Source organism: Tiliqua scincoides, chromosome 3 (genome assembly GCF_035046505.1).
Source record: "Tiliqua scincoides isolate rTilSci1 chromosome 3, rTilSci1.hap2, whole genome shotgun sequence".
Classification (NCBI taxonomy): Eukaryota; Metazoa; Chordata; class Lepidosauria; order Squamata; family Scincidae; genus Tiliqua; species Tiliqua scincoides.
This window is the reverse complement of record NC_089823.1, coordinates 26,911,138-26,919,493: the sequence shown is the minus strand read 5'-3', so window position 1 is coordinate 26,919,493 and position 8,356 is coordinate 26,911,138.

The window sequence follows — 8,356 nt, the reverse complement described above, 5'->3', positions numbered from 1 at the left end:
TTCTTCTTTCCCTGGGAGGGTGTTAATGACTGGATTTCTCTCACTTTTGGTTTGTTCATAGCAAATTGTGGCTATTTCAAAATAAATGCAGAGATTCTTTTATCAGACCCAAACACTGGTACAATGTGAGCCCTGCTCAAAAAGCAATAGCTGAATCTGCAGTCATTTTGACAATTCAGCAAAATGTTTGGCATGTAGAATAGGAAGTTTATTTCCCCATGTCCTTAGTCACTATATTATGAAAGGAGATGTCCAGGCATAAACATTTCTTATTAGATTTGAATAATTTATTTGGCCCTTTGACTGTTCTCTAGGTATGGATATTTGTGTATATAGCCCCAACTTTGGTTTTAATTACCAAATGTTTACAGCAGGACTGATGTCATCTATTTGGCTGTGCTCCATTTATGAATGAAACATTTGCAAGATGTAACCAAGTCCTACTAATGTAGTGTGTGCATATGTGTGAATAGTGATGGAGCTATGTACTGATGAGCACTGGAAGTTTCTTTTTGAGATAACATGCTCCAAAGATAGAATATACACATACCTAAGTCGTCCTACAGGTTTGTATCATTCTTGTAGAGACATAGGCTTCCTAATCCTTATCAGCTATCCAGTACCAATGCAGCTGCAATGTAAGAGAAGTGTTACTTCAGGAGGTCTCTGTGATTACCCACCGACCACTGCAGACTACAGCACGCAGCCCATTGGCATGGCTGCATTGGTGCTGAAAAGTTGGTTAGGATTGGGCTGACAAAGTCTCATTGTTGGCAGTGTGCCAGAAACATGTAAATACTTCATTGATTAGAACAGGATCTAGCCTGTGCCCTGGTACTCCAGGCTCTGGGGAGTCCTCAGGAAGATGCCATACAAAGATGCCTATTAAAAACACAATTCTATGCATGCCTACTCAAAAGTAAGTACCACTGAGTTCAATGGGTCTTACTTGCAGGTAAATGTGTATTAGATTGTTTCCTCAAGGAAAAGGAATGTTTATTCCTTTACTTTGGGGCTGCATTGCAGCTGCATCATTGGATTGGGCCCTTAGTGTGTCATCACCACAGGCGGAGGCACCTTCTTCTCTGCCATCCCTATCATTAGCTTCCTTCCCTTTCTTCCTTCATGTTATGGCAGCAGCAAATGTTGGTAGTACTGCTTTCACTGTCAGTCAGTCACTTGCCTGTCCAGAGAAGTACAGCAGCAGCACTTACAGCAGCATCAGGATCCTGTACTTCCTCCATCTGGGAGAAAATCGAGGAGCAGCTGACAAGAGGGAGTGAAAGAGGGGGCCCAGCCTTTCCTTGTGGGTCCTTCAACTCCACTGCTCAGAGGGCAGGCACATTAGGGGCATATAAGACCATTGATTTCAGTGAACCTGCTATCTCTATCTATGCACTGAATTGTTTTCCTGAAGAACCGATTTGGCACATTCTCATTTAAAGCATGATTTTGACCACCAAAGATCTGCTTGATTTGTGCTCATTTAATGAAAAATCTCCAGATTTCACTAAGAAGTTGTAGCAGACTAATGGCCCAATCCTATCCAACTTTCCAGCACCAGTGCAACCGCAATGAAGCCCTGAGGTAAGGGAACAAATATTCCCATACCTTGAGGAGGTCTCTGTGACTGCCTCCCCACCACAGGATGCATGGTTGGCAACCTTCAGTCTCGAAAAGTGCACGCCCCATTGGCACAGTTGCACCAGCCCTGGAAAATTGGATAGGATTGGGCCCTATCCTATGCATGTCTACTCAGAAGTAAGCCCCATTATAGCTAATGTGGTTTACTCCCAGGTAAGTGTGGATAGGATTGCAGCATAAGAAGTTGTAGTATACTCACCCCATACAGTGCTCAAACTAAAGCAATGCTATCTGCTTATATAAACACTATGGCCATAATCTAACCTGGAGTTTGGAACTCTTAAGCCTACTTGATCCCAAAAACTTCATCATCAATTGCTTTAGTGTGTGGTGTTCATGAAAGTGTTTCAGTAGAAAGTCTTCTAGAGGAAAATATCTGGGAACAATAAAAGCTTTTTTTTTTTTTTAATTTTTGCATGGGGTGAGCCTACTATAGCTTATGTTAGTATAACCTATTTAGAAGCCTCTCATTAAATGAAAATAGATCAAGTAGATGCTTCATTGTGGTTTAAGGCTGATGTTCAGTAGGGATAATAATGCAACACAGACCAATAGACTGTTTACACTGAGCATTCACCCAGAGGGATGGGGGAAAGCTGAAGAATTCTCAACAATTCCTCCAGACTAAGCTTTGTAAAAACAAGAGGTGAAAAATAGTTGGAAGTGGAGAAGAGGATGGTTTTTCTATATTTTGTTTTGTTCCATCCCACAGGAATTAGTCACCGTGGAGATGCGTATGTTCTTCCAGGGTGACTCACAAACTGGGCTTGCAACACTGAAAGGCATTTAGGTTAGAAATAAGTTACAAAAAAAGCATTTGAAAACTATCAGACATGTTCACAATAATAAAGCTATATAAGAACTAAGTCATCAACAGTTCTTCTTCAATAAAAGATTCTACACTAAAAGATTTTTCTTCCTGTTTGTTTCAAAGCGCTGGCTTGACCTTTGAAGGCCTGAACAGTCTGGGACCAAGTACATCAAGGGCCATCTGCTCTGATACAAATCTGCCCTGAAGTTGTGATTGTCATCTGAGGCCCCTTTGTAGAGGTTAGGAAGGTGGCTATCAGAAAGAGACACTTTTCTGTGACTGCACCCTGATCATGAAACACTCTCCCAAGAGAGACTTTCCTGGTGTTCTGTTATTTTTAGGCACTGGACTAAGGCTGTCCTGGACGCCTAAGCTCTCAGTGTTTAATTTGCTTCATTGCTGGTTTTCATGGTTGTTTGTGATTGTCTGGCTAGTCTGGTATATGGACTACAGAAGCGGTTTTCAAACTCTCGGGGAGAGTTTGAGCCACTCTAAGTTCTTGCTGGGGGGGGCAGCGGGGGCAGGGGGAAGGCTTTGAAAGCGAAAGCAGAGCGATCGTGCCCCACCTCTGCTAAAGCGGAAGTGCAGCACAATCGCTCTACTTTCACTTCTGAAGCTGCGGGGAGCCCTGCAGAAGGTCGCACAGGGCTCTCCGCACCCCAGGGAGGCTGTAGGAGGTTCGGGTAAGTGTACCCAAGCCCCTGCAGCCCCCCTGAGCGGCGCGATCCCCTGCCTCCTGGCTGCCCGCGCCCCTTAAGGTGAAAGTGGCCAATGCCCACAGGCTTGGGCGTTGCAACACCCCAATTTGAAAAGCCCTGGAATACAGTACTAGAATTTTTTTGATTGCTGTCGTTTAAAAACAATTCTGATTGTGCTCTGAAATCATGTTCAGCTGGTTTAAAATAGTCTTTTGATGTTCTAATAATTTGTGAAGCTGCCTGGAATGCAATTTTTTAGCTGAAATACAGCATACACGAACCTTTTAAATAAATAATATTCGAGGAGGAGGAGACCCCCCCCCCAAGGCTCCTTTAAAGAAACTGAGAGATCCAGTTACGGGCACTTCTCTTCTTAGTATAATATATACTGTAGTTTGGTTCTCTATCCTGTTCTCCTGATGTTTTCCTTTTCCACTCCTCCCATTAGCTTGACGGTGTCACCTACCCAAACTGTAACAAACATATTGCATTCCAAGTCTATACTTTTGTTAAATCTCTGGCCCCATCAAGTGACTGTAGGCAAAATCATAGACTTACAGTGCAATCTTCTCAAAAGTTGGCCCCATGAAGTTCAGTGGGACTTACTCTCAAGTAAATGTGTATATTAAGTCTTGTTAGGCTAAGACTGAAGCCTTGTTCATAAGTACCAAGGCAATCAAACTCGCAACACTATCTACAGAGTGAGAGCATATTGTTGACAAAAGCTGCTGTCTTTTTGTCCAGAAGGCACATTTCTGCAAATTAGTCATCCACAAAGAAGTAAATTCTCTGTGCCTGACTTCTCTCTTTTGAGACTCTTTAACCACAAGTTCTAGAATTTCCCACACCAGCACGTGCACGCTCTCTCTCTCTCTCTCTCTCTCTCTCTCTCTCTCTCTCTCTCTCTGAGAATCTGGGCCAGAAGCTCACTGTTCAGAATGCTATTTTTCTGTTTGATTGACTCTACCAAACCTTACAAGATCTGGACATTTCATATACTGGTAGATACAGGGAGGTAAATTTCAATAATCGTCTTCAAGCATGATCCACAGTTTTCCTCATTGTAATGGACTTTCTGCCTAAACCAGAGCCCCCAGACCTTATCCCAGAGTAAGGAAAAGTATCCTTTATCCAAGTGTAGGAAAAGTAGCTTTTTAATCCACTCCCATGGTGTCTGCTTGTTTCTAGTCAATATAAGATGGTGGCTTGGAGAAGCTTCAGGAATTGTTCATGCAGGAACTGTGAGTGACTTCTGTTCTTTGCAAACTGAAAGTGTGACTGTCATCTCCAGGAATGCTGCAGGGTTTGCAAATCTGAACACCAAAGGAGATAACAGCTAGTGCTATAACAGGCAGCACTCCCATGCCTCAGGCCTACATTTTGTTCTAGTCACTCTCAAAGATGGAGTCAACAAACCACATTTGAAAGGAAAAAGTGCTGAGAACTCTTTAGTTTTGCATTATGGAGCAGTCTCCTTCCCTCCATGGAGCTTGTATAGCATAGTGGCTAAGAGAGTGAGCTGTGAACCAGGATTTCCGTTTTGAATCTTCCATTACAAACTTACTAGGTGGCCACAGAGAAGCTGCTTTACTTCAGCAACCCGACTGCACTATGGGAATAATACTTCTATATCTTATTGGGTCATTGTACAGACAACATCAGGGGTATACCTGTGAAGCACACTCAGAAAGCACTCGTATTAAGTGTTCTTAACATAAAGGCTTTTGGCCTCTCTTTGTGTTTAATTTCCTTCTTGTGGCAAAACTACATATCACACGCAAATGCATGTAACAAAACCTTGATTACTGCGCCTGTTTTCCTTTAAATTAAAAGTTGCCTTGAGAGACTACTGTTTTGAGTGGGGGAGGTGAGGCACTGTTTAAACCTCTCCTTATTGGTGGCAGTCCTGCTCAAGATCCCCTCCCTCTAAGCTTTTCTACACTCACACCCCACTTTTACATTTGCCAAAGTGACTATATATCTGGATTCCTACTGAGGGAAAGGTAGTTTGGGTTAGCTATATCTAACAACAACAAAAACAACAGATTATGAGGTCAAGTACAGGTTATAGACATTTCAAAATGAAAAAAGAGCATATGCTTTTACAGCTCCACCCCAGAAGAAAATGATACGCATTTTTATCTTGGGCTGGTGATTCTGAGCAGAAAAAGGGCCAGCAGGGAAAAGTTTAAGCATCTCCTTCCCCAGCAGCCCTCCACTCAAAATGGTAGCCTCTTAAGGCTGCTTGTCACTTCTGAAAAACATGGATGCCTTTTTTAATATATATTTGCATAAATGTAGTCATTCAGTCTAAAGTTTCTTGTTATATTCGCAAGCTTTGGGGATCTCATCCTGTCCCTGTGAAAAAGTGGAAATAAATAGCACCCTAACTGATAAAGTAGTGGGGAGACAAATAATTGATATATAAGTTGACATTAAACAACCAACTGGATTAAATCACAAGTACAAGCAATTCAGTTTGGGGGGGGGGAAGAGGGAGAAAGTCCTATGTCCTTGATGCACTAAGATCAAATTCTTTTGTATCCGTTCATTGTTTGGCCTCCTGTCAGTCCCAGGGCTGGCCCATCAATGAGGCCAACTGAAGCTGAAGTAGCAGATTGACAGGGGGCACTCTTCTCTGTCCACATCCTTGCCTCCACCGCTCCTCCTTCTTCTTTCACTCTCTGGATTGGAAAAGGAAGAGGGGGACAGAGAGGAAAACAAAATGCAAAGAGTGCTGAGCTAAGTAATGTAGCAGCGCAAGATGCTGCTTTGGGGAGCACCCAAGGCTTTTGGGGGCCTTGGTGCTTGGTGGGAGACACACAAGACTGTATCTTGTTGCCTGAAGGAGAGTGTTAAAGCAGAAGCAATCTGAGGGTTTGAAAGTTAGAACTTGAGGCAGCAAAGAGTTATAGCAATGAATAAAACAACAGACATGTATAGAAACGAGATGCAGAAGGAAGGCCTGATGCAGAAGGAAAAGCTTCTGGGATTCAGCCTTCTCTGACTTTTATTCCCTCTCAAACAATACACAACAGGCTGGGGTTTTCCATTCTCTGATCTTGTTTACAATATTAAGCTATGAATCAGAAGTCTGCGTAATAGGGAAATTACAAGAGAATGCTGAGATTCACACTGGCTATAACTAGCCGGCTCTCTAGCTTAACCGCAATCCACATTCCTAGATATGATTCTCTATAACATCTTCTTGTTGACAGGCTACAGAGCTTCAGACTCAGCATGTCACAAGGCTGCACAAGTTTGCTCTGCACAAGTATAAAGTGAGCTTTGCTTTATTGCCAGCATACTAAGGCTAAGGTTAGCGCCTCTACATAAACACTACAAAGTAAAGTCATTGGAGAATGGGAGGAGCAGAGGCTGGCACATCATTGGGTAAGGAGGACAGCATGGCATGTGGCCTCAGGCATCAGGAAGTCTTGGGTCAGCCCTGGCTGCACCAGTAATACTTTTCTCCAGGAACCATAGGAATTGGGGATACAGATGTCAATGCTCCCTGAAGCCATTCCTTGAAACCCCCCCCCCCCCCAGTATGACAATGTCTTTAAGGCAAGAAAAATTTGTGAAAATTATGAACATCTCCATAATTGCTTTCAGTAGTTGCTTGGAGATTGATACTGATTCCTGGAGACTCCAGGCCAGTCCTGGAAGGTTCCAACCCCAGGTGGGTTGAGGAGGATGCAGCTGCTTCTCATGACCATATTGCTGTTTTATGCAGGGAAGGGGCACTGGTGTCCCTGTGGAAAATAAACAAGCAATTGTTCAGCTTTGTGTGGTTTTGGGATACAGATATTACCCATGCAGCCAGTGTGTAGCCCAACCACATGGAAAGGTCTCCTTTGCTGTAGCTATAAGAATGGGCTACCCTGAGCCACTGGGCACCTCCCAAGTAGGCAACATCGGTGTGGTGAAGCCCAGAGATTATTGCAGAGGAAGTGGGAAGTATGCATGAAACCCTGTCAACCTGAAGGGCTTTTGTGTAAGCCAATTTGGTCTCCCTGTCTTCAGTGTAATGAAGTTGTGTGACTCTGTGTTGATGTTTCCTTGCATCAAATGAACACCCAGGAAGTACTCCACTGTCTTCTGTTTGTTGTGAAGTATTCACTAAAGTGCTTCAAAGCAAAAATGACAGTTCCACTTGTTTACACCTGGCAACTCAGTGGAGCAGCAAGAACCGGAGTGCGCACATAAAATTGTTGTGTGTTTTATAGCTGTCTAGTGTTCTGTTTTGAAGACTTGTTTTTTTCTGCCCCAATGCTTTGCAGCTCTTTTGGCTTCTTGTCTCCCTCAGGTATCATGCAAAGTAAACCTGTCAGCCATCTGTTTTACATTTTAAAGGGGGAATAGGAGAGAAATGGGACGAGGGGTGCTGTTAGTTGTACTGCTGCCCTCTGTTGGGTAAAACTATGCTGACAACAGCAAGAGAGTGTAAAAGAAAATGATTCTGAAGATTATTCGTAGGGGAACCATCAGGAGACTGAGAGAGAGAGAGAGAGAGAGAGACCCAGCACACCTCCAAATGACATCTCCTGGTGTTTCCACATAGACACTCAACTGAAACACATGAAACTGAAACTCAACTGAACTGAACTCAACGCTCAACTGAAACACATGAAGTGTCACACTTAATGTAATGATTGTCTTCAGAATTGGCCCACCCATGAGGTTGACTAGGGTGGTTGCCTCCAGCAGCAGATTGGTGAGATGCCTGACCTCCATCCACCCTCTCACCTCAGCTGCTCCTTCTCCTTGCAAAAGAGGTGCAAAAGAGAGCGACTAAGATGATTACGGGGCTGGGGCACCTTCCTTATGAGGAAAGGCTACGGCATTTGGGCCTCTTCAGCCTAGAAAAGAGACGCTTGAGGAGGGACATGATTGAGACATACAAAATTATGCAGGGAATGGACAGAGTGGATAGGGAGAAGCTCTTTACACTCTCACATAATACCAGAACCAGGGGACATCCGCTAAAATTGAGTGTTGGGCGGGTTAGGACAGACAAAAGAAAATATTTCTTTACTCAGCGTGTGGTCGGTCTGTGGAACTCCTTGCCACAGGATGTGGTGCTGGCGTCTAGCCTAGACGCCTTTAAAAGGGGATTGGACGAGTTTCTGGAGGAAAAATCCATTATGGGGTACAAGCCATGATGTGTATGCGCAACCTCCTGATTTTAGAAATGGGTTAA